Source organism: Salmo salar, chromosome 13, assembly GCF_965601325.2.
Source record: "Salmo salar chromosome 13, fSalSal1, whole genome shotgun sequence".
Lineage (NCBI taxonomy): Eukaryota > Metazoa > Chordata > Actinopteri > Salmoniformes > Salmonidae > Salmo > Salmo salar.
In genome coordinates, this window is record NC_138303.1 from 22408946 (window position 1) to 22418335 (window position 9390).

Sequence of the window (9390 nt, forward strand, 5' to 3'; positions counted from 1 at the left end):
TTTTTTACCTTACATAAAATACTTGACACCTCTCTGATGTCATTTCAGAAGAAAATGAAATCTCTTCTGTTATATTCAAAGTTAAAGGGTAAAGGTTGCTTAAGGATATTAATATATACTATGGATATTTATATAGACTCTTAGGTTTCTTAGGTTGAAATCTACTGCTTGTCATCAAACAACTTGTCAGCCCTGATCCTTCTTTCCTCTGAAAAATCCCTATAGACAGAGAAACAAGTTGACCATTATGTCCAAAGGTTGAGCTTTATGTCCGGCTGTTGATGTCAAAGAAGATGAGGAAATACTTACAAGGGGAGTGGTACATATTTTTTAAGTTAAGTTTTGGGCGGTGCTTATGGCCAGTGCCTTGTCATTTCAATAATTATGCAAACATTCCATTGTGGTTACTCAATAGGTGTTTTCCTATAAACCTCACCACTAAACACACTTGTTAATTGATCTATAGGACTCTCCTGGGGTTGTGGAGGAAAAGGCCCAAATGTCCAGATGAAGTCATATTCACTATCAAGACATTGATTTACCTGTATCTGCTCTGAGAGACGATAACAAGCATAGAATGCTGTGCAAATCAATACATGCATGATCAATATGTACCATCACAGAAAGGCAGTTATTGGCTGAGTGAACACTTCTTTGGTAGGTCAGAAGGTGCAAAGACGATGTGGATGTTGAAACTTGTCACTATCTTCTTTAAAGGTCTAAAGGCAAACCCTCCATGCGGTGCACATTGACTTTCCAAGTCATCAGAAAAGTAAGCTCATAGTCGTGCACTAAAAACCATGGTACACAATATCTCAATATGCTTCCTGAATACTTGAGCAACTGCACAATTGTCTGTAGTGAGACTTCTCTATTTTAACAAGCTATTCTGGGGAAGGAAAAGGTGTCTTAAATTGTGACCGTGTAGCTGGTCAGGGCTTGTCAAACAGACATGGGAGACGTTGTTGTCTTATTAGCCAGGAATAATGCTATTGATTGTTCTGTCAAGTGGGACACCACTTACTAGTAAGACACTCATTAATTGATCAGTGCAGCAATTCATTGGGAACGAGGTTCAGTTAGTCAGTTTTATCAGATTGAAGCTGTTTTCATGCTGGTCGGTCATTGCCCTTAGCGTGCCTATTTGGTCTTACTGTCAAATCAACATCCAGTAACACTTGTCATGTATTAATAGTACATACATTACTTATAAACGGTAATGAATGACTTATTAATGAAAGTGTTACCCATTATACTCTATCTAGGTTTGTTCTCACTTTACCCCTACCCTACTACATCAATAAATGTTTAGTTTCCTCTTTAGAAACACTATATATATATATTTTAAAAATCAGCATCCTTTTAAATTTTGAGTGGTTCCAGATAGGGCGAATGACAGTTATTGGCTCAGAAGGGCCTTTTTGAGTTGATGTGAGTGGCTGGTTATATTAGCCAGCACGTTATTATGTTTTTAAATAGGACATAAGCTCAGCTGGGAACGCCGCAAGAAAGAGGGAGGGATAGTTTGGAGGCAGAATGATTTCTCACAGACAGACAGGCAGCACATCCTCAAACTATGACAGCAATACCCAATATGCATCAAACGCACACTGACCTTGAAAAGAGGCATTTATTCTTGTCATTTATTGAGTGCCAACAAATGCCATCTAAATGACAATATTCTAGACTGTAAACAGTAATCATCTGCGTACTGACAGGAATCACAGTTGCCCTTCACCGCTAAAAAGCAATATGATACAGTACATGAATAGCAGAGCACTGACCATAGAATGACTAGGCCTTCAAAGGCTAATGCAAGTCCTGATGGGCAAAAATGTGATTTTAAGACAGGGAAACAACCTGTCTATAACAGTTCAGTGGCCTGTCACTAAACTGGATCTGTGACTCTTTGTTAGAGAGAGATAGAGGGAGAGAATATTATTTAACATTATATAGCATTAAATAATGACATAACTATACTGTACTGTGCACGAATGATACGATTGCCAAGAGCCCTGACTTATCATCCTTCTTCTAATGTGCATAACGATTAGTGGTCTGTAGGTCCTTGTTCTTAATATAACAATACCACATTCAGCTGCGCATTTGGCTTCTGTTACAATTCTAAGGGTACGATTTTTGTGTTTGATCTCTTTGTGGGTTACGGTTCAAAGTATGGCGTGTTACTGAAATCAATCTGCAAACTTTTGTCTTCCAGCCAATTACACCTCCCTCGATACATAGGGGACAAGTGAGTCACATGTAAATGGCTTCACTTGATTGTAATAAACAGATCTCTCCCCCACCACACACACACACACACACACACACACACACACACACACACACACACACACACACACACACACACACACACACACACACACACACACACACACACATACACATACACATACACATACACACACTCCTCTCGCAGGTCTAACAGAGCATGATTGCTCCACAGTCAAAGGGCTTCCATGTGATCGCACAGATCAATCTGACTCTTGATGTGTGAGCGCAAAGCGAGAAGGGGAGCGGATTAGGAATCAGCTAACTCCCCACATTTCCTTCCAAGACACTTATTGGGAGGGTACGAGAGAGTAGACTATTGGGCTAGGGGGAGTAGGGGGGTTGTTGTTTGTTAGGGTGTGATGGTGGGGGGGGGTGGGATGGGGGTTAGGAAGTGAGACTCTAGGGGAGTAGGGGGGTTGTTGTTGGGGTGGGATGGGGGGTTAATATGTGAGACTCTAGGGGAGTAGGGGGGTTGTTGTTGGGGTGGGATGGGGGGTTAGGAAGTGAGACTCTAGGGGAGTAGGGGGGTTGTTGTTGGGGTGGGATGGGGGTTAGTATGTGAGACTCTAGGGGAGTAGGGGGGTTGTTGTTGGGGTGGGATGGGGGTTAGTATGTGAGACTCTAGGGGAGTAGGGGGGTTGTTGTTGGGGTGGGATGGGGGGTTAGGAAGTGAGACTCTAGGGGAGTAGGGGGGTTGTTGTTGGGGTGGGATGGGGGTTAGTATGTGAGACTCTAGGGGAGTAGGGGGTTGTTGTTGGGGTGGGATGGGGGGTTAGGAAGTGAGACTCTAGGGGAGTAGGGGGGTTGTTGTTGGGGTGGGATGGGGGTTAGTATGTGAGACTCTAGGGGAGTAGGGGGGTTGTTGTTGGGGTGGGATGGGGGTTAGGAAGTGAGACTCTAGGGGAGTAGGGGGGTTGTTGTTGGGGTGGGAAGTGAGACTCTAGGGGAGTAGGGGGGTTGTTGTTGGGGTGGGATGGGGGTTAGGAAGTGAGACTCTAGGGGAGTAGGGGGGTTGTTGTTGGGGTGGGATGGGGGGTTAGTATGTGAGACTCTAGGGGAGTAGGGGGGTTGTTGTTGGGGTGGGATGGGGGTTAGTATGTGAGACTCTAGGGGAGTAGGGGGGTTGTTGTTGGGGTGGGATGGGGGTTAGGAAGTGAGACTCTAGGGGAGTAGGGGGGTTGTTGTTGGGGTGGGATGGGGGGTTAGTATGTGAGACTCTAGGGGAGTAGGGGGGTTGTTGTTGGGGTGGGATGGGGGTTAGTATGTGAGACTCTAGGGGAGTAGGGGGGTTGTTGTTGGGGTGGGATGGGGGTTAGTATGTGAGACTCTAGGGGAGTAGGGGGGTTGTTGTTGGGTGGGATGGGGGGTTAGTATGTGAGACTCTAGGGGAGTAGGGGGGTTGTTGTTGGGGTGGGATGGGGGGTTAGTATGTGAGACTCTAGGGGAGTAGGGGGGTTGTTGTTGGGGTGGGATGGGGGGTTAATATGTGAGACTCTAGGGGAGTAGGGGGGTTGTTGTTGGGGTGGGATGGGGGTTAGGAAGTGAGACTCTAGGGGAGTAGGGGGGTTGTTGTTGGGGTGGGATGGGAGGTTAGGAAGTGAGACTCTAGGGGAGTAGGGGGGTTGTTGTTGGGTGGGATGGGGGGTTAGGAAGTGAGACTCTAGGGGAGTAGGGGGGTTGTTGTTTGGGTGGGATGGGGGAATAGGAAGTGAGACTCTAGGGGAGTAGGGGGGTTGTTGTTGGGGTGGGATGGGGGGTTAGGAAGTGAGACTCTAGGGGAGTAGGGGGGTTGTTGTTGGGGTGGGATGGGGGTTAGGAAGTGAGACTCTAGGGGAGTAGGGGGGTTGTTGTTGGGGTGGGATGGGGGTTAGGAAGTGAGACTCTAGGGGAGTAGGGGGGTTGTTGTTGGGGTGGGATGGGGGGTTCATATGTGAGACTCTCACTGGAACCAATCCTTCTTTTCTCCCCATGCTCTGTGTGTGAGATTACTGTTGACAAACTATCCAACTTCCATTAGCAACATCAAGGGAAAATCTCCTATTGCTTCCTACAGGCAGACTCCTGCTCCTACACTCTTAGAAAAAAATCTAGAACCTAAAAGGATTCTTAGGCTGTCCCCATAGGTAGACCCTTTGAAGAACCCTTTTTGGTTCCAGGTAGAACCCTTTCCCCAAATACATGGAACCCAAAATAATTATACCTGGAACCAAAAAGGGTTCTCCTAAGGGGACAGCCAAATAACCCTTTTTTCTAAGGGTGTAGGCTCTTGTGACTGGTTCTCCTTCTGCTATATTTTACCTGACTCTATCTATTTATCCATCCATTGGGTCTGTTTGTGTTTGTGAACAGAGCCCCAGGATCAGCTTGCTTAAAGGACTATTTTCTAGGTTCATCTCTCTGTAGGTAATGGCATTGTTATGGAAGTTTTGGGAATCGCTTCCTTTTAGGAGGTTGTAGGATTTAACGTCTCTTTCCTCGATTCTTATAGTCAGCGGGTATCGTCCTAATTCTGCTCTGCATGCATGCATTATTTTATCGTTGTACACAGAGGATGTTTTTGCAGAATTCTGCATGCAGCGTCTCAATTTGGTGTTAGTCACATTTGGTGAGTGGACCCCAGATCTCACAACCATAAAGGGCAATGGGTTCTATAACAGATTCAAGTATTTTTTGCCAGATCCTAATTGGGATGTCAAATGTTATTTTCCTTTTGATGGCGTAGAAGGCTTTTCAAATCAAATCAAATCAAATCAAATTTATTTTTATATAGCCCTTCGTACATCAGCTGATATTCTCAAAGTGCTGTACAGAAACCCAGCCTAAAACCCCAAACAGCAAGCAAAGCATGTGAAAGAAGCACGGTGGCTAGGAAAAACTCCCTAGGAAAAACTCCCTAGAAAGGCCAAAAACCTAGGAAGAAACCTAGAGAGGAACCAGGCTATGAGGGGTGGCCAGTCCTCTTCTGGCTGTGCAGGGTGGATATTATAACAGAACATGGTCAAAATGTTAAAATGTTAAAATGTTCATAAATGACCAGCATGGTCAAATAATAATAATCATAGTAGTTGTCGAGGGTGCAACAAGCACGTCCGGTGAACAGGTCAGGGTTCCATAGCCGCAGGCAGAACAGTTGAAACTGGAGCAGCAGCACGGCCAGGTGGACTGGGGACAGCAAGGAGTCATCATACCAGGTAGTCCTGAGGCATGGTCCTAGGGCTCAGGTCCTCCGAGAGAAAGACAGAAAGAGAGAAAGAGAGAATTAGAGAGAGCATATTTAAATACACACAGGACACCGGATAAGACAAGAGAAATACTCCAGATGTAACAGACTGACCCTAGCCCCCCGACACATAAACTACTGCAGCATAAATACTGGAGGCTGAGACAGGAGGGATCAGAAGACACTGTGGCCCCATCCGATGATACCCCCGGACAGGGCCAAACAGGCAGGATATAACCCCACCCACTTTGCCAAAGCACAGCCCCCACACCACTAGAGGGATGTCTCCAACCACCAACTTACCGTCCTAAGACAAGGCCGAGTATAGCCCACAACGATCTCCGCCATGGCACAACCCAAGGGGGGGGGGGGGGCACCAACCCAGACAGGAAGACCACGTCAGTGACTCAACCCACTCAAGTGACGCACCCCTCCCATGGACGGCATGGAACGTTTTGTTTTATTTTTTAACTAGACAAGTCAGTTAAGAACAAAGTTATTTACAATGACGCCCTAGCCCCGGCCAAACCCAGACAACCCGAGGCCAATTGTGCACCGCCCTATGGGACTCCCAATCACGGCCGGATGTGATTCAGCCTGGATTCGAACCAGGGATTGTAGTGATACCTCTTGCACTGAGATGCAGTGCCTTTGACCACTGCACCACTCTTGCCTTGTCTCTCAGATCGTTCACAGCTTTGTTGAAGCTTGCTTTCTCTCTCATGTATATATATATATATATATATATATATATATATATATATATATATATATATATATATATATATATATATATATATATATATATATATATATATATATATATATATATATATATATATATATATATATATATATATATATATATATATATATATATATATAGATGAGAAGTTGCTGAAGTTGGAGTCACACTCAAAATTAAAGTGGAAAACCACACTACAGGCTGATCCAACTTTGATGTAATGTCCTTAAAACAAGTCAAAATGAGGCTCAGTAGTGTGTTTGGCCTCCACGTGCCTGTATGACCTCCCTACAATGCCTGGGCATGCTCCTGATGAGGTGGCGGATGGTCTCCTGAGGGATCTCCTCCCAGACCTGGACTAAAGCATCCGCCAACTCCTGGACAGTCTGTGGCGTTGGTGGATGGAGCGAGACATGATGTCCCAGATGTGCTCAATTGGATTCAGGTCTGGGGAACAGGCGGGCCAGTCCATAGCATCAATGCCTTCCTCTTGCAGGAACTGCTGACACACTCCAGCCACATGAGGTCTAGCATTGTCTTGCATTAGGAGGAACCCAGGGCCAACCGCACCAGCATATGGTCTGACAAGGGGTCTGAGGATCTCATCTCGGTACCTAATGGCAGTCAGGCTAACTCTGGCGAGCACATGGAGGGCTGTGCGGCCCCCAAAGAAATGCCACCCCACACCATGACTGACCCACCACCAAACCGGTCATGCTGGAGGATGTTGCAGGCAGCAGAACGTTCTCCACGGCGTCTCCAGACTCTGTCACGTCTGTCACGTGCTCAGTGTGAACCTGCTTTCATCTGTGAAGAGCACAGGGCGCCAGTGGCGAATTTGCCAATCTTGGTGTTCTTTGGCAAATGCCAAACGTCCTGCACGGTGTTGGGCTGTAAGCACAACCCCCACCTGTGGACATCAGGCCCTCATACCACCCTCATGGAGTCTGTTTCTGACCGTTTGAGCAGACACATGCACATTTGTGGCCTGCTGGAGGTAATTTTGCAGGGCTCTGGCAGTGCTTCTCCTGCTCCTCCTTGCACAATGGCGGAGGTAGCGGTCCTGCTGCTGGGTTGTTGCCCTCCTACGGCCTCCTCCACGTCTCCTGATGTACTGGCCTGTCTCCTGGTAGCGCCTCCATGCTCTGGACACTACGCTGACAGAAACAGCAAACCTTCTTGCCACAGCTCGCTATTGATGTGCCATCCTGGATGAGCTGCACTACCTGAGCCACTTGTGTGGGTTGTAGACTCCGTCTCATGCTACCACTAGAGTGAAAGCACCGCCAGCATTCAAAAGTGACCAAAACATCAGCCAGGAAGCATAGGAACTGAGAAGTGGTCTGTGGTCCCCACCTGCAGAACCACTCCTTTATTGGGGGTGTCTTGCTAATTGCCTATAATTTCCACCTGCTGTCTATTCCATTTGCACAACAGCATGTGAAATTTATTGTCAATCAGTGTTGCTTCCTAAGTGGACAGTTTGATTTCACAGAAGTGTGATTGACTTGGAGTTACATTGTGTTGTTTAAGTGTTCCCTTTATTTTTTTGAGCAGTGTATATATATATATATATATACACAGCAACTTCGGAAAGTATTCAGACCCCTTGACTTTTTCCAAATTTTGTTACAGCTTTATTCTAAAATGTATTAAATTGTTTTTTTTCCATCAATCTACACACAATACCCCATACTGACCAAGCAAAAACAGTTTTTTTTAAATGTTTGCTAATTTAATAAAAACGGAAATATTTCATTTACATAAGTATTCAGACCCTTTACTCAGTGTTCAAGCACCGGGCTCTCACTGGGCCACAAAAGGACATTTAGAGGCTTGTCCCGAAGCCACTCCTGCTGTCACGTCCTGACCAGTAATAGGGGTTATTTGTTATTGTAGTTTGGGCAGGACGTGGCAGAGGGTATTTGTTTTATGTGGTTCGGGGTGGTGGTTTGTTTAGTAGGGTATTTGATTTATGTATTCTGGGGGTTTTTGGGCACTGTTCTATGTTAGTGTATTTCTATGTTCAGTCTAGTCTTTTGTATTTCTATGTTTTGTTAATTGGGGTTGGACTCTCAATTGGAGGCAGGTGTTTTCTAGTTGCCTCTGATTGAGAGTCCTATATATAGGTATGTGTTTGTTGAGTTCTTTGTGGGAGATTGTTTTGTGCATAGCCTTGTGCCTTACCAGCATGTGATTAGTCGTTGTGTTTTCTTTTGTGTACGTGTTTATTTTGGTTCTCCTTCTTGTCCGATTATAATAAAGAAGATGAGTGCACATTTCCCCGCTGCATTTTGGTCTAAATCCGACGACAGCCGCTACACCTGCGTTGTCTTGGCTGTATGCTTAGGGTCATTGTCCTATTGGAAGGTGAACCTTCACCCAATCTGAGGTCCTGAGCACTCTGGAGCAGGTTTTAATCAAGGATCTCTCTATACTTTGCTCCATTCATCTTGTTTTTCATGGTCTGAGAGTCTTTAGGTGCCTTTTGGGAAACTCAAAGTGGGCTGTCATGTGCCTTTTACTGATACAACAGTTTTACAGCATGGAGGTGGAAAGTATATGACTATCAGGCATGAGATCAGATGTCTCCGTTAGATGCCATGAATGCTGCTTGTGAGGACATCACCGGCGGTCATTGAAGGGGATGGTTGCGCCACACCTGGAGATTTTTTCCCCTGGTGAATCGCAACGGGTAACATCAGATGTGATGTTGACAAATCTCTGGCCAGACCAACAAGAGCGACAGGATGTCCACCAAGAAGGGAACTTGTGTTACGTGAGGAGGTACAAATGATTGTTTTTTACAAAACTACCACAGGTTTTCATTGTTGCGGCTTTTTTTGGTTGTTGCATGGATGTCATTTTGTAGCAAATTTTCTGTTCGCTATATAATTTTACATGTAAGAAATATGTAAAAATGGACATGCAAATGTGAATTTTCTGTTTACATGTAACACATTGCTACAAAAAATAAATTGACTATATACACACAAATGTGCATATCATTTTCATGTGTACCACAGTATTGACTTTTCCCAGTAAACTTTTACCTACTGTTGAAATCGGCTTCTAAAAGCTCAGTGTGATACACAATAGCATTCAGCTAGACAAAACTGACATTCTGGTA